Source organism: Triticum dicoccoides, chromosome 5B (genome assembly GCF_002162155.2).
Source record: "Triticum dicoccoides isolate Atlit2015 ecotype Zavitan chromosome 5B, WEW_v2.0, whole genome shotgun sequence".
Lineage (NCBI taxonomy): Eukaryota > Viridiplantae > Streptophyta > Magnoliopsida > Poales > Poaceae > Triticum > Triticum dicoccoides.
The window spans coordinates 560,903,727-560,926,727 of record NC_041389.1 but is presented as its reverse complement, the minus strand read 5'-3'; positions in this window follow the sequence as shown (position 1 = coordinate 560,926,727).

The window sequence follows — 23,001 nt, the reverse complement described above, 5'->3', positions numbered from 1 at the left end:
TATAGCTATTTCTTCAAGTTGTTTTTCTGCTAAGTGAATGTGATCGGACCCTTCCCCCTCTATGCTATACTCAACCCAATCTATTCACAAATTCTTCATATGCATTCTATTTGAAACTCGTTCAAAATCTTCACTGTGTCCTTGTCAGCTGAAGATATTGCGAACGAAACTTTAAAACAAATCTTATCCAAATTTTCGGTTTTGCCGCTCAAACCATTCCGCATCCCACAATGCATTATTCTATTCACCCACGATCGTACACGATCTCAACTACACAGTACGTGGGTGACACATGTCACGAGAAGGAGAAATGGCAGGGGCACGTTCATCCCAAATCTTCGGGCGAACAGTTTTTCACCGTGTCTATAAATACCCCTCTCCCCTTCCTCACTTCATTTACTCCGCTCGATCGCTACTCTCTCACTCGAGCTCCTCAAACCCTAGCGCCGCCGCTACTCCATCATCGCCGGTGAGGAAGAGCTTCGCTGCCTCGACCTCGTCGCCGTCGTACTCACGCCGACCGCGGAAATCTTCACTCCGCCGCCACCGTAGCTGTCTTCCTCTGCCAAGTTAGGGCGTGGGAGATCTAACCTGACGAGCTTCACATCTGTTCTTCTCAGTTCGTCGTGTTCTTCACTTTGGGTAATTAAAAGTTACTTTTATTACTCACTTTGATTCTCAAACTTTCCTGAAAATGTTCAAAGGTGTTTATTCTTCAAATCTTCACACATATGAACACCTCACACATCATATGATCTTGAACTGTTTCTCTAAGCAATCATTTTTTTTCAAGATTCCCTAATTGTGTGGATCTTCGATCTGTACAACTCTGGAACCTAAGACAAGAACGCTTAGTGAAATTCCTCAAGGTTCATCTGGTCAAATTCCTCAAAACTTGTTCTTTTTGAAAAACCTTCTCAGAACGCATATGACCTCTCCGGATTCCTCGCACCTGTACTCTGTTCACAGGTACTCATGTCTGCTGCTGAATCACTAGGTTCTCATCAACTTAACTCATTTGCAGCGTTCCTCGAAGAAAAACTGCATACTTCTTCAGAGAACTCGATTGTTCAAATTCCTCAACTGAAGAATATGGCAGACGGTAAGAAGATGTAGAAAGGAGGAAAGAAACCTGAGGTTATGACTGCGTTTGAAATCCCTGAGGAAATTTATGTTGACTATTGCACACCTGATGAAGCAAAATTTGGCAAAGAAAACAAAAATCAGCGCAAGGTGCGCATTCAGAGGATTGAACGGAGATGGGCAAGGGAATGGAGGGAATACAGATATGTGACTCCAAAGTACATGAGGAAATTCGCCCTCAATCCTCCATGCCCAAGAGCTCCATTGGCACCTGGCCAAGTAGCTGACCCCACAAGCATCAAACGTGGTGAGGACTTTCCTGAAGAATGGGCTAAGCGCCAAGCTAAATTGGCAAGACAAGCCAAGGAGGCAGTGAAGAAATTCAATGAGGATTCTGCCACTGCTACTGCTACTGAGGCCTCGGTCAAACCGAGGAAATCCATGCCAAAGAAGCCTGCTCGTAAGCCAAGTGCTTCACCAACAGTGCCCTCACGGCAAATTCCTCACACTGCTACAGCTCCACCAAAGTCCTCAACAGCTCCTTCAAAGTCCTCAGCTCCTGTGCATCTGGATACATGTCAAAGGACTGCTGGTTTCTCGATTGCCTCTGGTGTTTCAGCAAGTTCCTCGGCTGCACCAATTTCCTCATCAGGCCCCACACTGTTGAAGACCAAAGCAACAGCTGGACGAGGTCCTCGGCCAAGTCCAAAGAAGAAACAGGTCGCATTCCATGTGCCTTCTGATGATGAAGCTTCTGATGATGAACTTGCAGAAATCATCAGAGACAGATAGGTGAAGGCCGCTAGAGCCAAAGGCACATCTGTGCCACTGCTTTTGGATCCGAGGAAAATCCTCGATTATATTGATCTCTGGCACAAGGATCCAAACACCCCAATGCCTGATTTTCATCTGACCCCTGGACAAAGTCATATGTTGACCCATTTCATCACTGAAGAGAAATGGAAGTTTGAAAAGGTAAGAGAGATCAGGAAAGCTCAATACAGAAAGGAGAAGCTCCTGAAGAAAAACGTTGTCAGAATGACACCTGAGGAACTTCTCCAGGCTCAGTCTGAAATTCAAGCCCTCAGCAAAGACTTTGATGCCTACTATGCTGATTGGCAAGGAGCTAAAGTAAGATTCGTCAATCTGACGAAGAAATTCACAAATGTTGCAGCCCCATCGTAACAAGAAAATCTTCAGGCTGCAGACTCTGCTCAGCCTGCTGAAGAACATGCCAGCACCGCTGATGACTTTCAGCCTGCTGAAGAAAATGCTCGTTCCAGGGCTGGTGAAGAAATTCCAGCCGCTGAAGAAATTGCCAGGGCATCCACTAGTGGCGCGCCTGAAAAAACTGAAGAGATCGGAGCAACTGCATCAGTTGCGCCTGAAGAAAATGAACCAGATTCCTCAGCTCCTCCTGCGCCCACACCAACTCCAGTTCTTCCATCTGCTTCTGATGTGAAGAAGACCAAGGCTGCAGAGTGAGCTGCAGTGAAGAAAAGGAAGGCATCAGCTGCGTCCAACTCTTCGGCTGCGAAGAAAATGAAGCCAATGACCAGCTCACTCGAAAATCCAATTGATGTTGTTCCGATTTCCTCCATGCCATCAAAGGACCTTGTTCCTTTTGGAGAAGACTATGAGATCCCAAGCGGATCTGATGAAGAAAATCATTCTGCTGCTTCGTCAGAGTAGATTGATGAAGAAATTGAAGTGGAAGCAATCCCTTCAACCCCAATCATTTCCTCGCCTATGCCTCAGTTCACAGCTGAAGAGGCCAGTGTTGAGGAACTTGAAGAAGATGTGGATATTGGAAGCACAACGCCAGTGATGAACGATGACTTTTGGGAAAGTCAGCATCCAAATTCTCCACTCTTCACCCCAATCCAACAGATACCTCAGTCCTCTGCTCCAACTGTTCAAATGGGATCTGAAGAAACTCATCCCACTTCATCTTTCCATGAAGAAATTCCAGCCACTAGTGCTGATGAACCTGCTGCTGCTGATCCTCAGACTGCACCTGTTGAGGAACAAGAAATTACTCATCCTGAAGAACCTGAGCTCGCGATTCCTGAGGTGGTGATGCAACTCACTGACACCCCTCTGCCAAAGCCAAAGAATCCGTTCTCAAGCAAACAAAAGTTCAAGGCTGAAGATTTCTTTGCCGAGCACGTATTCTTCACTGATTATAATCCATATGATTCTTCTCACATAAGGAAGAGGCGTTTCTGGACTGCCAGCCAAGCCAATTTCTATTCCTCAGTGCTTTTCAACAAAGACAAAGTCTTCGATCATGCACATATTCCTCATGTGGACATGGAGTCTCTGCCCGGCTTTGAGCCAGTCCTCAGTGTTCTTCACGACGCAGGACTTCTGAATTTCTGCATTGATATCTGTGACTGGAATGAAGAACTCATTCTTCAATTCTATGCAACTCTGCACATCACCGGAGACGCTGAAGACGTGAACTCATGGGTATTAGACTGGATGTCTGAAAATACTCACTACAAGGCACCAGCAACTGAATTGCTTCGTGCTCTACCACTCAGTCCTCCACTTGATGGTGCTCGTTGTATCTACAACGAACCAGAACTTTCAAATCACTATATGCACGTGCTGATGAAGCCTTTGAAGCCAAGGCAGGCCCCACGGACCAAATTCCTCGTCAAGGAATTACTCTATGTGCCTCGGACTGTCTATCGAATTCTGACGAAGACAATGAGTCCTATCAAAGGCCATGACTCAAATGATGAAGAAATCGTTGGCATCATGAAGAATATGCTTTTCAACATCATTCATGGCGTTCCCGTCAACTTCCATGATTTCTTCATGAGGACTCTGGCCAATATTGCTATGTCACCATTCGAGCTGAAGCCCTATGCTCCTTGGATTATGAGATTCATCAGGGCAAGATCTTCACTGAATTACAAAGCTGACACTCTGAACCATGGTAGCTACTTGCCTCCCATTGAAGTCCTCCAACAAACAGTTTCATCAGCTGATGATAAAGGCAAGGACACTGTTGTGATCGATGAAGGCATTCGTCCATTGGATGGTCAATTTCGCAAGGCTGCATCTTACTCTACCAATGACGATTCTGCCACACATGACTCTGCCGCAAATACCTCAGCCTAGCAAAATCCTCAAGCCACAGCACCCAGGGTGATGACTGACCGTGAGTTACTCCTCAGTCTTCATCAGAAGGTTGATCGCAATCACAAATGGGTAAAGCGCCAGTTTGGTGCACTTCTTCATAATATGACCTCAGCACACAATGCAGTGAAGAAGAACCAATACTACCTTCATGAAACCTTCAACCGCACTTGGGCTGTCCTCACTCATGTCTATAGCGCTGAAGAACTGAAGACTATGGGTCTCAAAGAAGAATTTGAATGGTCTGCACCTCCTCCGAAGAAATTCAAGAGGGTCAAAATTCCTCCACTGGTGGCCAGCTCTTATTCTTCATCGCGTGACACTGATGAGTATGAAGATTTGGATGACACTGCGGCAGTCCCTGCTACAACAAACAACCCCGACAATGCTGGCGCTCCTCCATCGACTTGAAATTCTTCAGGGGCGTTAGTCCTCAGTTTCAATCTTTTTGGTCATTTGATGACAAAGGGGGAGAAATCTGAGTTAGTCTTCAAGCGGGTCTATATTAAGGGCATTTTTTTAAGTTACAACTCTCGTTCTTCTGAAACTTTTATTTGGATCGAGTTGTAATCTTAAACTCGATGGTGCGCTGATACTTTTGTTGCATTATGCTTTGCATGCTTATTCCTTGTTAATGACATTGCACGCATGCTGAATCTCATCAGGCACCATATTTCATCATGCATTTCAAATTCTTCATATTATATATCAAATGCGTGTATGAATTACAAGATATAGGGGGAGATCTCCATGATTCAACTGTTCAAATGTGCATTGCCTCAAAAGCAAATTCCTCACTATGCACATGTTCAGGGGGAGTTCTTCTATATCTTGCAATCAAATTCCTCAATATCAGTACTTACACTTCATATGTTTATCCCCGTTGAAAACTTAACCTATGTTGTCATCAATCACCAAAAAGGGGGAGATTGTAAGTGCATCTAGTGCCCCTTAGTGATTTTGGTGTATTGAAGACTTATAGGTTAAGGGACTAATGCGTTTGTGAGTGTACACAGGTCTATAAGTCTATGAGGAGTTTGATATTTACAAAGAAAGTCGGCCCCTAAAAATGAAGTTCTTCAACTGAAGACTTTGATATTCTGAAGACTTTCTGAAGACTTTGAAAGTGAAGAAATTGGTGTGACCTTGAAGACTTGGTATTCATTTGTGGAACATGAAGCGTGAAGACTTTTGTTTTCGTAGTTTCATTTTCTCTTTCTTGAGTCATAGGAAACACTGTACTGTTAAAGGGGGTCGAGGAAATACTAAGGAAAAATTTCCATGTGATGCTCAACTCAAAATCCTACACCTACCAATCCCTTCGAGTGAAGCCTTTGGAAATCTCATACAGTTCAGTCACTTTCTTCAGTGACAGAGACGAAGTTCTTCTGGTCGCTGATGAATTTGTTCTGACTGAGGAGTTAGGAATTCGTCAGGGCAAATTACCTACACAGTGAGGAACATGATAGCCCTGAGGAATTTGAGAGTCAAATTTCCGACTGTTGCTGTGCTGCGCGCCAGCTGTCCCAAAATATCTTATCCACCTAACGGTCATATCATTGAGGGGCATTTATGTCTTATCATGTCGGGCTGCTCCCTAGGCTATAAATAGCCGCCCCCTACAACCACTAGTTGGTTGGCTGCTCCGAGAGAACTTGACACTTGTCATTTGAGAGCAACCCATCCTCCGAGGACTTTGAGCGAAAATCATCGAGTGAGGAAAACCCAAAACCAAACCCCTACAAACCCAAAGTGATTGAGCATCACTGAAGAAATTGATCCTGCGTGGATCCGATGCTTGTTACCTTTGAAGACTGTGCTTCTTCCAGACGGTTAGGCGTCAAGGTCTAGAGCATCCAAGAGGAATTGTGGATCGCCGAGTGACCAAGTCTGTGAAGGTTTGGAAGTCGCCTGAAGAGTTACCACGAGTGATTGGACGAGGTTTGTATGACCTTAGTTCAAGGAGAATACGGTGAGGACTGGGTGTCCTGAGCTGCGTGCTCAGCGACTGGGTGTCCGGGACTGTGTGTCCTCGAGTTTAAATACTCAACCGCTCCAACCAGATGTACAACTGAGACAACAGTTGGAACTGGTCTACCAAATCATTGTCTTCACCAACCTAACTGGTTCTATTTCCTCAACCCTTTCATTTCCTCATTACTGTGTTGAGTGTTTGTTCATATCTGTGTTTGAAGACTTTGACTGAAGACTTTCTCAATTTCCTCAGTTCAATTTCTTCAGTCTGTTTGTCTTCATCTTGTGTTATCCTGTGATTACGCTTTCTGTACTCTGTGCTAGTCTTCATTTCATCATGATGACCATGCTTGTATTCTGTTATGCTTACTTCTGAGTACTTATTCCACTGCTAATAGTTCTTTGCTAAGGAATTTCCTCACCGGCAAATTCCTCAGTGAAGAATTCATAAAAATCGCCTATTCACCCCCCCCCCTCTAGTCGACATAACGCACTTTCAGGAACAAAGCATTAGCACATAGTGAATACATGAACTCCTCAAACTATGGTCATCACCGGGAGTGGTCCCGATTATTGTCACTTCGGGGTTGTCAGATCATAACACATAGTAGGTGACTATAGACTTGCAAGATAGGATCAAGAACTCACATATATTCATGAAAACATAATAGGTTCAGATCTGAAATCATGGAACTCGGGCCCTAGTGAAAAGCATTAAGCATAGCAAAGTCACAGCAACATCGATCTCAGAACATAGTGGATACTAGGGATCAAACCCTAACAAAGCTAACTCGATTACATGATAAATCTCATCCAACCCATCACCGTCCAGCAAGCCTACGATGGAATTACTCACGCACGGCGGTGAGCATCATGAAATTGGTGATGGAGGATGGTTGATGATGACGACGGCGATGAATCCCCCTCTCCGGAGCCCCGAACGGACTCCAGATCAGCCCTCCCGAGAGAGATTAGGGCTTGGCGGCGGCTCCGTATCGTAAAACGCGATTATTTCTTCTCCCTAATTTTTTTCTCCCCGAAAGCCAATATATGGAGTTGGAGTTGGCGTCGGAGGGTCTCTAGGGGGGCCACGAGGTAGGGGGCGCGCCCAGGAGGGGGGGCGCCCCCCACCCTCGTGGACAGGGTGTGGGCCCCCTGGTCTTCATCTTTGGCAAGGATTTTTTATTATTTATTCTAAGATATTCCGTGGAGTTTCAGGTCATTCCGAGAACTTTTGTTTTCTGCACAAAAAACAACATCATGGCAATTCTGCTGAAAACAGCGTCAGTCCGGGTTAGTTCCATTCAAATCATACAAGTTAGAGTCCAAAACAAGGGCAAAAGTGTTTGGAAAAGTAGATACGACGGAGACGTATCAACCCCCTCCCCGATAACATTATTTTCCTGTGTATGTGTCGCGTCGTTGTCAATATAACCCCCTCCCGGATAACTTGGACATGAGGGGCGGTCGATATATATACCCCCTCTCGACCATGATAACTTATACCACGGCAGCACCCCCCTCGGCCCTCTCGCTCGACCAAAACTCTCGAGGACACCCAAACCCTGGAGAAAAAATGATGTTGGTCTCCTACCCCCTCCCGCCGCGCCCCTACCCGACAAACTCTCTCGAGGCCACCCAAATTTACCAAGTTAAAAGAGCATTGTCGTTGAGGCCACCCCAAACCCTTGAAGCATTGTCTAGGCCACCCCAAACCCTAGAGAAGCATCATCGAGGCCACTAACATGATTCCTTATTGTGATTAGCTAGCTAGTTCTACGTTTACCACTAATATATATCCATCTGTACCATGTTTGAATAATAATTGACATGTTGTAAATATTTGCAGAAACTATGGAGCACTCCCGAGATGAAGCAACAGAAGCGATGTTGGGGGAGATAATCGCATAAGGAAGTGATGTCGTTGCGTTGTTTCTCAACGACACCGATGGTCAGGAAGGACCGGGTGAAGAAGAGGGCTATGTTCATGATGGCTCCGGCCCATTAATGCCGGTACAAGAAGAGGGCTATGTTCATGATGGCTCCGGTGACCCAATGGAGGTACAAGAAGGAGACCGTGCTGACTGCTCCGGTGACTGAACCGAGTCCGACTAGGTATATATATATTAGTTAAGCCCGTGCTGACTAGTTAATTGATGCATTCATTGTTTTCGTATATGTACACGTATTAATTAACTCTCGTCTTTCTTCCTTTTTCTAGCCCTCCGGATGGAGCACAACATCGGTAAGGAGACGAGGCCCAAAGAAAAAGTTGAGCCCGGATGAAAGGTTTGAGATCACAGCAATCGTGCCCGACGGCGAACCGATTGAACCCATCCAGACAAAGAACGCATTTTCTGCTCAGTGTGGGGTTCTTGTTAGGTACAAGATCCCGATCAGCATCCAGCAATGGTATAAGCCTAAGGAGGAAGACCATGAGGTGTCTTATGTCAATGATATGCAGAAAGATGATCTTTAGACTGAGCTGAAGGCAAATTTCACCCTACCGCCAGAGGAGGATCCGGAGAAGCCAGTTAAAGAGCAATTAATCAAGTCTTGTGCTCTTAAGAAGATGGCAAGCCTATTCAGGAGGTGGAGGAAAAAGCTGAACAAGTTTGTCGACAAAGAAGAGACACCAGAATTCATCGTCAAATATGAGAAGATCAAAGCTCACTGGCCCGCATTTGTGGCCCACAAGACATCGGAAAAGAGTAAGAAGATGTCGGCGACAAACAAGCAAAATGCTGCGAAGAAGCAGTTTCACCATCGCACGGGGTCAGGTGGCTACCTCAAAGCCCGGCCTAAGTGGTCAAGGCTGAGAATGATCTGCTAGATAAAGGGATCGAACCAGAGACAATGAACTGGCCAGACCATTGCCGGACTTGGTTCTTCAGGGCTGGCGGAACCTTGGACCCTGTATCAGGGAAGTGTCGTTGGACGGACGAGCAACTGAAAATACCAGTCAAGAGGCTTCGGCACTATATCGATGCAGCACAGCAAGGGACGTTCATTCCAGACTGGGAGAAGGACGAGCTCACAATGGCCCTCGGGAATCCTGAGCACCCTGGACGGACACGCGGCACGCCAGGCTCCATTCCATGGAAGGTTGGTTTTCCGGACGCAGGGGGTTATAAAACCCAGGAGAGGAGGAAGAAACTAGAGCAGAGCCAACTGCAGGCGCTGCACGAAAGGGTAATGGGGCTAGAGGAACGAGAAGCAGATCGCAGCAAACGACCTGTCGAAGCTTCCCCCGAAGCTACCCCGCCATCTCAGCGGAGAAGCAGCGTGGCTTCCATCGTGCTGCTTCAGCCGGAGCATGTCTTGACGGCTCCTACCAGCTATCCCGTGGATGCTATCACGGAATCTGAAAATTGCCACATTATGACGCGATGGATGAATTTGAAGGTCAAGGCGGCTGTTGGCTCTGTTTATCCTACTGAACACGGCGCAACTTTTCACTGCCGGCCGATTCCAGAAGGATATGCTAGGGTGATGGTGGATGAAATAACAGAGGGATTTGAGGACCTCCAGCTTGACTACCCTACCGGTGAAGGGGAGACTAGGCTGGGTTCTGCTCTGAAGACTCCATGCCTATGGCGGAAGGAGCTCATCAACCTTCCGAACTGGACGCCTCCGCCTCCTCCTCCTCCTCCGAAGAGTCAAGGAACTCCGCCTCCTCCATCGCCTCCTCCTCCGGTGAGTGACGATCAGGGCACTAGGCCTCCTTCTCCGGCGTGTGGCGGCACTCCGCCTCCTTCTCCGCCTGCGCCGGCGCGCCCGAGCAGCCAGTAGCCTCCTCCTTCTCCGCCTCACCAGCAAGGGAGGAAGAGACCCGCCGCCGCCCCGGCTGCTCCGGCGCATCGTAGTCCTTCTCCTCCGCCTCGTAAGCAAGCACGAAAGAAGACAGACACCGCAGCCGCTCCGTCTGCTCCGGCGTCTAGCAGTACAGCCAGAGGCGGGAGGCAATACAGATACGGTCCTTCTCTCAAGCCTCTAGAGAAGTTACCGTATGAGAGGACCGAGGAGGAAAACCCGAAGATCGTGCAGGCCGAAGTGGACGACTTCTTTGAAGGGTTGAAATAAAAGAGACATCCACCTCCGGAGGAGAAGGTTGATCCGATGAAAGCAAAGCACACTCTCGATGCCCTGAGGAAACCAGCAAAGTCTCCGCCGAGAAGCAACTATGAGCGCATTACTTAACAGACATACCTCCAAGCGGAGCGGGCGGGAAGTACTGTCAGACATTGCTACCTCTTGAGCACTACGTTGGATTTCCCCGAGGAGGAGAGGATGATGCAGTAAAGTAGTGTAAGTATTTCCCTTAGTTTTTGAGAACCAAGGTATCAATCCAGTAGGAGACCATGCACAAGTCCCTCGTACCTACACAAAACGATAGCTACTCGCAACCAACGCGATTAGGGGTTGTCAATCCCTTCACGGTCACTTACGAGGGTGAGATCTGATAGAGATGATAAATAATATTTTTGGTATTTTTGATAGATAGATGCAAAGTCAAAAGTAAAAGGCAAAGTAAAAACAAAGCAAGTAATAAAGCGATAGAGATTGATATGATGAGAATAGACCCGGGGGGCATAGGTTTCACTAGTGGCTTCTCTCAAGAGCATAGATATTCTACGGTGGGTGAACAAATTACTGTTGAGCAATTGACAGAATTGAGCATAGTTATGAACATATCTAGGCAATGATCATGTATATAGGCATCACGTCCAAGACAAGTAGATCGAAACGATTCTGCATCTACTACTATTACTCCACTCATCGACCGCTATCCAGCATGCATCTAGAGTATTAAGTTAAAAACAGAGTAACGCCTTAAGCAAGATGACATGATGTAGAGGAATAAATTCATGCAATATGATAAAAACCCCATCTTGTTATCCTTGATGGCAACAATACAATACGTGCCTTGCAACCTTTTCTGTCACTGGGTAAGGACACCGCAAGATCGAACCCAAAGCTAAACACTTCTCCCATTGCAAGAAATACCAATCTAGTTGGCCAAACCAAACGGATAATTCGAAGAGACTTGCGAAGATAACTCAATCATACATAAAAGAATTCAGAAAAGATTCAAATGTTTTCCATAGATAATCTGGATCATAAACCCACAATTCATCGGTCTCAACAAACACATGGCAAAAAGAAGATTACATCGAATAGTTCTCCACAAGAGAGGGGGAGAACATTGTATTGAGATCCAAAAAGAGAGAAGAAGCCATCTAGTTACTAGCTATGGACCCGAAGGTCTGAAGTAAACTACTCACACTTCATCGGAGGGGCTATGGTGTTGATGTAGAAGCCCTCCATGGTAGATGCCCCCTCCGGCGGAGCTTCGGAACAGGCCCCAAGATGGGATCTCGTGGATACAGAAAGTTGCGGCGGTGGAATTAGGTTTTTGGCTCCTGTTCTGATCTGTCGGGGGTACGTAGGCATATATAGGAGGAAGGAGTATGTCGGTGGAGCAGCAGGGGGCCCACGAGGTAGGGGGCGCGCCCAGGGGGCGCACCCTCCACCCTCGTGACCACCTCTTTTGTTCCTTGGAGCAGGGTCCAAGTCTCCTGGATCACGTTCAGTGAGAAAATCACGTTCCCGGAGGTTTCATTCCGTTTGGACTCCGTTTGATATTCCGTTTCTTCAAAATACTGAAATAGGCAAAAAACAGCAATTCTGGGTTGGGCCTCTGGTTAATAGGTTAGTCCCAAAAATAATATAAAAGAGCAAAAATAAAGCCCAATATAGTCCAAAATAGTAGATAAAGTAGCATGGAGCAATCAAAAATTATAGGTACGTTAGAGACATATCAGACATCAAAGGTCAAGTGAACAAGCAGCTGCGAAAAAAATTGCCCAGCTCGGCGAACAAGCAAATCAGTCGTTCCCCCCGCTCAATGTGTCTAGTGGCGACATCGTCGCTAATGCTCCGAGGACAGTGGCCGGTTATGGCAATCTTGCAGATTACCTGCCTGACGATCAACTTCCTGATTTCATGGAGGTGGACAAACACAGATACGAGTACAGGAAGCCTCTCATCAAAGATGAAAAATCTCTAACAATGATGATGCGAAGATTCCATAATTGGTACATGAAAACCTGCAGAGAGTCTAGGGGGATGAATACTTTGTATCTGAACATTAAAGAGGAGCACGACCTCGTTGAAACTGATATGTTGCCTGTTCCATTTGAGGAGTTCTTCGAGTTTTTCAATCAAAAGGCCCTCGATAAATTAACGGTCTTTTGCTACTGTTTGTAAGTACTATTGCTGTCATTAAGTCTCTATATATAGCTCAGCTCTTTCATTGCATGTATTCATAATTAATTATCCTCACTATATTATGCAGATTGAAGATCGTCGAGTGCAGAAAACAAGAAATATATGATATTGGGTTCATTAACACAAATATCATAGATGAAATTTAGGTTAAAAAGCACGCCGACGAGGCCGAGGCCAACTTGCGACAATCGTTGATCAAACACCAAAACAAAGATTTAATACTCTTTCCTTACAACTTCGAGTGAGTGTTACTGTCGTGTGCATATTCGGTTTCCCTTATTAGTCGAGCGAGGTTATAGTAATGTAATTGATGTGTTATGCATGCATGCACAGCTTCCACTATGTTCTTTTGGAGATTAAGCTTGAGCGGGGACTAGTAACCGTCTTAGACTCGAGATGAAAAGATCCCGAAACCTATGCGAACATGACTAAATTGCTCAACAAGTAAGTTCAATCAATCATTATCGCACCATATCGGCAACTTTTTGTTCATTTCCTGATATCTCAAGTAATAATAATTATTTTCTTTGTTTTGCAGGGTTTGGAAATGTTGGGGAACATTGCAGAAAATAAAAAAAATTCTACGGTTTCCCCAAGATCAATCTATGAGTTCATCTAGCAACGAGTGAGAGGAGTGCATCTACATACCCTTGTACATCGAGCGGAAGCGTTCAAGAGAACGGGGTTGAGGGAGTCGTACTCATCGTGATCCAAATCACCGGAGATCCTAGCGCCGAACGGACGGCACCTCCGTGTTCAACACACGTACAGTCAGCATGATGTCTCCTCCTTCTTGATCCAGCAAGGGGGAAGGAGAGGTTGATGAAGATCCAGCAGCACCACGGTGTGGTGGTGGATGCAGCAGGGATCCCGGCAGGGCTTCGCCAAGCGTCTACGGGAGGGAGAAGTGTAGCAAGGGGGAAGGGAGGCGCCAAGTGCAAGGGTGCGTCTTCCCTCCCTCCCCCCCATCTTTATATAGGGTCCCCAGGGGGGCGTCGGCCCTAGGAGATTGAATCTCCAAGGGGGGGCGGCGGCCAAGGGGTGCCTTGCCCCCCAAGGCAAGTGGAGGCGCCCCCTCCCCTAGGGTTCCCAACCCTAGGCGCAGGGGGGCCAAGGGGGTGCACCAGCCCACCAGGGGCTGGTTCCCCTCCCACTTCAGCCCATGGGGCCCTCCGGGATAGGTGGCCCCACCCGGTGGACCCCCGGGACCCTTCCGGTGGTCCCGGTACAATACCGATGACCCCGGAAACTTTCCTGATGGCCGAAACTCGACTTCCCATATATAATTCTTTACCTCCGGACCATTCCGGAACTCCTCGTGATTTCTGGGATCTCATCCGGGACTCCGAACAACTTTCGGTTTGCTGCATACTAATATCTCTACAACCCTAGTGTCACTGAACCTTAAGTGTGTAGACCCTACGGGTTCGGCAGACACATAGACATGACCGAGACGGCTCTCCGGCCAATAACCAACAACGGGATCTGGATACCCATGTTGGCTCCCACATGCTCCTCGATGATCTCATCGGATGAACCACGATGTCGAGGATTCAAACAACCCCGTATACAATTCCCTTTGTCAATCGGTATGTTACTTGCCCGAGATTCGATCGTCGGTATCCCAATACCTCGTTCAATATCGTTACCGGTAAGTCACTTTACTCGTATCGTAATGCATGATCCCGTGACCAGACACTTGGTCACTTTGAGCTCATTATGATGATGCATTACCAAGTGGGCCCAGAGATACCTCTCCGTCATACGGAGTGACAAATCCCAGTCTCGATTCGTGCCAACCCAACAGACACTTTCGGAGATACCCGTAGTGCAACTTTATAGTCACCCAGTTACGTTGTGACGTTTGGCACAACCAAAGCACTCCTACGATATTCGGGAGTTGCACAATCTCATGGTCTAAGGAAATGATACTTGACATTTGGAAAAGCTCTAGCTAAACGAACTACACGATCTTTGAGCTATGCTTAGGATTGGGTCTTGTCCATCACATCATTCTCCTAATGATGTGATCCTGTTATCAATGACATCCAATGCCCATAGTCAGGAAACCATGACCATCTGTTGATCAACGAGCTAGTCAACTAGAGGCTTACTAGGGACATGTTGTGGTCTATGTATTCACACGTGTATTACGATTTCTGGATAACACAGTTATAGCATGAATAACAGACAATTATCATGAACAAAGAAATATAATAATAACCATTTTATTATTGCCTCTAGGGCATATTTCCAATACTCTCCCACTTGCACTAGAGTCAATATTCTAGTTACATTGTGATGAATCAAACACCCATAGCTTTCTGGTGTTGATCATGTTTTGCTCTAGGGAGAGGTTTAGTCAACGGATTTGCTACATTTAGATCTGTATGTACTTTACAAATATCTATGTCTCCATCTTGAACATTTTCACGTATGGAGTTAAAGCGACGCTTGATGTGCCTAGTCTTCTTGTGAAACCTGGGCTCCTTAGCATGTGCAATAGCTCCAGTGTTGTCACAGAAGAGTGCGATCGGCCCCGACGCATTGGGTATGACTCCTAGGTCGGTGATGAACTCCTTCACCCAGATTGCTTCATGCGCTGCCTCCGAGGCTGCCATGTACTCTGCTTCACATCTAGATCCCGCCACGACGCTTTGCTTGCAACTGCACTAGCTTACTGCCCCACCATTCAAAATATACACGTATCCGGTTTGTGACTTAGAGTCATCCAGATTTGTGTCGAAGCTAGCATCAACGTAACCCCTTACGACGAGCTCTTCGTCACCTCCATAAACGAGAAACATATCCTTAGTCCTTTTTAGGTACTTCAGGATGTTCTTGACTGCTGTCCAGTGTTCCTTGCCGGGATTACTTGGTACCTTCCTACCAAACTTACGACAAGGTTTACATCAGGTCTGGTACACAGCATGGCATACATAATACACCCTATGGCTGAGGCATAGGGGATGACACTCATCTCTTCTTTATCTTCTGCCGTGGTCGGACATTGAGCCGAGCTCAATTTCACACCTTGCAACATAGGCAAGAACCCCTTCTTAGACTGATCCATATTGAACTTCTTCAATATCTTATCAAGCTATGTGCTTTGTGAAAGACCTATGAGGCGTCTCGATCTATCTCTATAGATCTTGATGCCTAATATATAAGCAGCTTCTCCAAGGTCCTTCATTGAAAACACTTATTCAAGTAGGCCTTAATGCTGTCCAAGAGTTCTATATCATTTCCCATCAAAAGTATGTCATGTACATATAATATGAGAAATGCTACAGCGCTCCCACTCACTTTCTTGTAAACGCAGGCTTCTCCATAAGTATGCATAAACCCAAACGCTTTGATCATCTCATCAAAGCGAATGTTCCAACTCCGAGATGCTTGCACCAACCCATAAATGGATCGCTGGAGCTTGCATACCTTGTTAGCATTCTTGAGGTCGACAAAACCTTCCGGCTGCATCATATATAGTTCTTCCTTAAGATATCCGTTAAGGAATGCCGTTTTGACGCCCATCTACCATATCTCATAATCATAGTATGTGGCAATTGCTAACATGATTCGGATGGACTTCATCTTCGCTACGGGAGAGAATGTCTCATCGTAGTCAACCCCTTGAACTTGTCGATAACCCTTAGAGACAAGTCGAGCTTTATAGATGGTAATATTACCATCCGCGTCCGTCTTCTTCTTAAAGATCCATTTGTTTTCTATCGCTCGCCGATCATCGGGCAAGTCTGTCAAAGTCCATACTTTGTTTTCATACATGGATTCTATCTCGGATTGCATGGCTTCAAGCCATTTGTTGGAATCTGGGCCCGCCATCGCTTCTTCATAGTTCGAAGGTTCACCATTGTCTAACAACATGATTTCCAGGACAGGGTTGCCATACCACTCTGGTGTGGAACGTGTCCTTGTGGACCTACGAAGTTCAGTAGCAACTTGATCCGAAGTACCTTGATCATCATCATTAATTTCCTCTCCAGTCGGTGTAGGCACCACAGGAACATTTTCCTGAGCTGCACTACTTTCCAATTCAAGAGGTAGTACTTCATCGAGTTCTACTTTCCTCCCACTTACTCCTTTCGAGAGAAACTCTTTTTCCAGAAAGGATCCGTTCTTGGCAACAAAGATCTTGCCCTCGGATCTTAAGTAGAAGGTATACCCAATGGTTTCCTTAGGGTATCCTATGAAGATGCATTTTCCGACTTGGGTTCGAGCTTTTCAGGTTGAAGTTTCTTGACATAAGCATCGCATCCCCAAACTTTTAGAAACGGCAGCTTAGGTTTCTTCCCAAACCATAATTCATACGTTGTCGTCTCAACAGATTTAGACGGAGCCCTATTTAAAGTGAATGTAGCTGTCTCTAGAGCGTATCCCCAAAATGATAGCGGTAAATCAGTAAGAGACATCATAGATCGCACCATATCCAATAGAGTGCGATTACGACGTTCGGACACACCGTTACACTGAGGTGTTCCAGGCGGCGTGAGTTGTGAAACAATTCCACATTTCCTTAAGTGCGTACCAAATTCGTGACTTAAATATTCTCCTCCATGATCTGATCATAAGAACTTTATCTTTCAGTCACGTTGATTCTCTACCTAATTCTGAAATTCCTTGAACTTTTCAAAGGTCTCAGACTTGTGTTTCATCAAGTAGACATACCCATATCTACTCAAGTCATCAGTGAGAGTGAGAACATAACGATATCCTCCGCGAGCCTCAATGCTCATTGGACCGCACACATCAGTATGTATGATTTCCAATAAGTTGGTTGCTCGCTCCATTGTTCCGGAGAACGGAGTCTTGGTCATTTTGCCCATGAGGCATGGTTCGCATGTGTCAAATGATTCATAATCGAGAGACTCTAAAAGTCCATCAGCATGGAGCTTCTTCATGCGCTTGACACCAATGTGACCAAGGCGGCAGTGCCACAAGTATGTGGGACTATCGTTATCAAATTTACATCTTTTGGTATTCACACTATGAATATGTGTAACATTACGTTCGAGATTCATTAAGAATAAACCATTGACCATCGGGGCATGACCATAAAACATATCTCTCATATAAATAGAACAACCATTATTCTCGGATTTAAATGAGTAGCCATCTCATATTAAACGAGATCTAGATACAATGTTCATGCTCAAACTTGGCACTAAATAACAATTATTGAGGTTTAAAACTAATCCCGTAGGTAAATGTAGAGGTAGCGTGCCGACGGTGATCACATCGACCTTGGAACCATTCCCGACGCGCATCGTCACCTCGTCCTTCGCCAGTCTCCGCTTATTCCGCAGCTCCTGCTTTGAGTTACAAATATGAGCAACGGCACCGGTATCAAATACCCAGGAGCTACTACGAGCATTGGTAAGGTACACATCAATTACATGTATATCACATATCTATACTTCTACATAGTGTATCAGTTTTGAATTGGACCTGAAGCATCGATCATAACCGTTGGTGCTCTAAATCTAACGGCTGAGAGCAATGGGATTCGTGGTGAACAGTAGTATGTAACAACGTCGACGGTATTCTGGAAGCATCGTCTGCCCCTTCCTAGAAAAGAGGCCCAATACGTGATACATCTTGGGTCATGTTGCAGATTGAGTGGAGGACGTGGTAATCCCAAGGTAGAATTTGCGAATTCTTCTCCGTGTCATGAGGCTGGGCTTCCATACTTGCTACCTCAGCAATACTTACTTTCACTCTTTGCTAAGAAAAGCAATACTTCCACTCGGCAAGTTTCTCAAAAAAAAATCACTCATGATTGTAAGACGTGCATTGCACGTGTATAAATACTAGTACCTTTAGAGTTGCCGGCCTTCTTGTCCGCTAAGTACTTGGGGCAGTTCCGCTTCCAGTGACCACTTCCCTTGCAATAAAAGCACTCAGTCTCAGGCTTGGGTCCATTCTTTGACTTCTTCCCGGCAACTGGCTTACCGGGCGCGGCAACTCCCTTGCCGTCCTTCTTGAAGTTCTTCTTACCCTTGCCTTTCTTGAACTTAGTGGTTTTATTCACCATCAACACTTGATGTTCTTTCTTGATCTCTACCTCCGCTGATTTCAGCATTGAATATACCTCAGGAATGGTCTTTTCCATCCCCTGCATATTGAAGTTCATCACAAAGCTCTTGTAGCTCGGTGGAAGCGACTGGAGGATTCTGTCAATAACCGCGTCATCCGGGAGATTAACTCCCAGCTGAGTCAAGCGGTTGTGCAACCCAGACATCTTGAGTATGTGCTCACTGACAGAACTATTTTCCTCCATCTTACAGCTGAAGAACTTGTCCAAGACATCATATCTCTCGACCCGGGCATGAGCTTGGAAAACCATTTTCAGCTCTTCGAACATCTCATATGCTCCGTGTTGCTCAAAACGCTTTTGAAGCCCCGGTTCTAAGCTGTAAAGCATGCCGCACTAAACGAGGGAGTAATCATCAGCACGAGACTGCCAAGCGTTCATAATGTCTTGGTTCTCTGGGATTGGTGCTTCACCTAGTGGTGCTTCTAGGACATAATCTTTCTTGGCAGCTATGAGGATGATCCTCAGGTTCCGGACCCAGTCCGTATAGTTGCTGCCATCATCTTTCAGCTTGGTTTTCTCTAGGAACGCGTTGAAGTTGAGGGTAACGTGGGCCATTTGATCTACAAGACATATTGTAAAGATTTTAGACTAAGTTCATGATAATTAAGTTCATCTAATCAAATTATTTAATGAACTTCCACTCAGATTAGACATCCCTGTAGTCATCTAAGTGAAACATGATCCGAGTCAACCAGGCCGTGTCCGATCATCACGTGAGACGGACTAGTTGACGTCGGTGAACATCTCCATGTTGATCGTATCTTCTATGCGACTCATGCTCGACCTTTCGGTCCTCCATGTTCCGAGGCCATGTCTGTACATGCTAGGCTCGTCAAGTCAACATAAGTGTATTGCGTGTGTAAATCTGGCGTACACCCATTGTATTCGAACGTTAGGATCTATCACACCCGATCATCACGTGGTGCTTCGAAACAACGAACCTTCGCAACGGTGCACAGTTAGGGGGAACACATTCTTGAAATTATTACGAGGGATCATCTTATTTACTACCGTCATTCTAAGTAAACAAGATGAAAAACATGATAAACATCTCATGCAATCAAATAGTGACATGATATGCCCAATATCATATAGCTCCTTTGATCTCCATCTTCGGGGCTCCATGATCATCTTCGTCACCGGCACGACACCATGATCTCCATCATCATGATCTCCATCATCGTGTCTCCATGAAGTTGCTCGCCAACTATTACTTCTACTACTATGGCTAACGCATTTAGCAATAAAGTAAAGCAACTTACATGGCGTTTCTCAATGACACGCAGGTCATACAAAAATAAAGACAACTCCTATGGCTCCTGCCGGTTGTCATACTCATCGACATGCAAGTCGTGATTCCTATTACAAGAACATGATCTCATATATCACATATATATCATTCATCATTCATCACAACTTTTGGCCATATCACATCACAAATCATATGCTGCAAAAACAAGTTAGACGTCCTCTAATTGTTGTTGCATGTTTTACGTGGCTGCAATAGGGTTCTAGCAAGAACGTTTCCTTACCTACGTAAAAGCCACAACGTGATTTGCCAACTTCTATTTAACCTTCATAAGGACCCTTTTCATCGAATCCGCTCCAACTAAAGTGGGGGAGACAGACACCCGCTAGCCACCTTATGCAACTAGTGCATGCCAGTCGGTGGAACCTGTCTCACGTAAGCGTACGTGTAAGGTCGGTCCGGGCCGCTTCATCCCACAAAACCGCTGAAGCAAAATAAGACTAGTAGTGGCAAGAAAGTTGACAACATCTACGCCCACAACAAATTTGTGTTCTACTCGCGCAAAGAGAACTATGCATAGACCTAGCTCATGATGCCACTGTTGGGGAACGTTGCAGAAAATAAAAAAAAATCTACGGTTTCACCAAGATCAATCTATTAGTTCATCTAGCAACGAGAGAGAGGCGTGCATCTACATACCCTTGTAGATCGAGCGGAAGCGTTCAAGAGAACGGGGTTGAGGGAGTCGTACTCGTCGTGATCCAAATCACCGGAGATCCTAGCGCCGAACGGACGGCACCTCCGCGTTCAACACACGTACGATTAGCGTGACGTCTCCTCCTTCTTGATCCAGCAAGGGGGAAGGAGAGGTTGATGAAGATCCAGCAGCACGACGGCGTGGTGGTGGATGCAGCAGGGATCCCGGCAGGGCTTCGCCAAGCGTCTGGGGGAGGGAGAGGTGTAGCAAGGGGGAAGGGAGGCGCCAAGTGCAAGGGTGCGGCTGCCCTCCCTCCCCCCCTCTTTATATAGGGTCCCCAGGGGGGCGCCGGCCCTAGGAGATTGAATCTCCAAGGGGGGCGGTGGCCAAGGGGTGCCTTGCCCCCCAAGGCAAGTGGAGGCGCCCCCTCCCCTAGGGTTCCCAACCCTAGGCGCAGGGGGGCCCAAGGGGGGTGCACCAGCCCACCAAGGGCTGGTTCCCCTCCCACTTCAGCCCATGGGGCCCTCCGGGATAGGTGTCCCCACCCGGTGGACCCCCGGGACCCTTCCGGTGGTCCCGGTACAATACCGGTGACCCCTGAAACTTTCCTGATGGCTGAAACTCGACTTCCCATATATAATTCTTTACCTCCGGACCATTCCGGAACTCCTCGTGATGTTCGGGATCTCATCCGGGACTCCGAACATCTTTCGGTTTGCTGCATACTAATATCTCTACAACCCTAGCGTCACTGAACCTTAAGTGTGTAGACCCTACGAGTTCGGGAGACACGTAGACATGACCGAGACGGCTCTCCGGCCAATAACCAACAGCGGGATCTGGATACCCATGTTGACTCCCACATGCTCCTCAATGATCTCATCGGATGAACCATGATGTCGAGGATTCAAGGAACACCGTATACAATTCTCTTTGTCAATCGGTATGTTACTTGCCCGAGATTCGATCGTCGGTATCCCAATACCTCGTTCAATCTCGTTACCGGTAAGTTATTTTACTCGTACCATAATGCATGATCCCGTGACCAGACACTTGGTCACTTTGAGCTCATTATGATGATGCATTACCGAGTGGGCCCAGAGATACCTCTCCGTCATACGGAGTGACAAATCCCAGTCTCGATTCGTGCCAACCCAACAGACACTTTCGGAGATACCCGTAGTGCACCTTTATAGTCACCCAGTTACGTTGTGATGTTTGGCACACCCAAAGCACTCCTACGGTATCCGGGAGTTGCACAATCTCATGGTCTAAGGAAATGATACTTGACATTTGGAAAAGCTCTAGCTAAACGAAGTACACGATCTTTGAGCTATGCTTAGGATTGGGTCTTGTCCATCACATCATTCTCCTAATGATGTGATCCTATTATAAATGACATCCAATGCCCATAGTTAGGAAACCATGACCATCTGTTGATCATCGAGCTAGTCAACTAGAGGCTTACTAGGGACATGTTGTGGTCTATGTATTCACACGTGTATTACGATTTCCGGATAACACAGTTATAGCATGAATAACAGACAATTATCATGAACAAAGAAATATCATAATAACCATTTTATTATTGCCTCTAGGGCATATTTCTAACAGGAAATAGTTCACCGCCGAAGCTCCGGGACTGCCGAAGGAGCTGCGATATACATACCCGAAAGTAAGTACTACTAGCTAGCTAGCTAGTTGCGCGCATCTCCCATTGATTCTATAGCTATACTTTCATCAATGCCATTTATAATGCTTCATTATCAGTTTCATTGACCTCTATTTCTCGTAAAGTGCTTGTGGCAGGAACAAGGGAATGATTTCTGTCGATACTATGTGTGCGAGTTCATCTACAACGCGACTTTAAAAAATAAGCGGGGCTACTCTCAAAGACAATATGAAGTGCGTAAGCAATAATATTCACAATTTCATTTTATTACACCATCATTTCTGTTGAGTTTCATTCATATATATGTATTAATTAACCCCCTTCTTCAAATTAGACGTGGCAGATGCGGAATGAACTCCTAGAACAAGATCGCATGAAAGCAATTCAAGAGGAATTGGCGGGATTCTTTCTTGACCATGTCATCAATAAAGCCGGAGAATACCATGTGGAAGTTGATTTCAATTGCTAGGGGATTGTAATTAAGAGATCTTACATATTGTATATGTATGTAGCCAGTAGCGTCTGATAGATAATGCGAAAACTTGTTGTTCGACCAATCTCTCGGAGAAGGAGAGGTCGATTGATCACTTCTCTCGGTATGCATGACGAACTTCTGTACTTAATGGTTCCCTTCATTTTCTTACTAGCTAGCGTGTCGAGGGCCTCTCTATGTATAGTACGTAGCGTCGACCAAGCACGGACATAAGAGAGGACACTTCTCTCTATTAATTAGCTAGCTAACACAATATATGAAACACCTAAATTAACCCCCC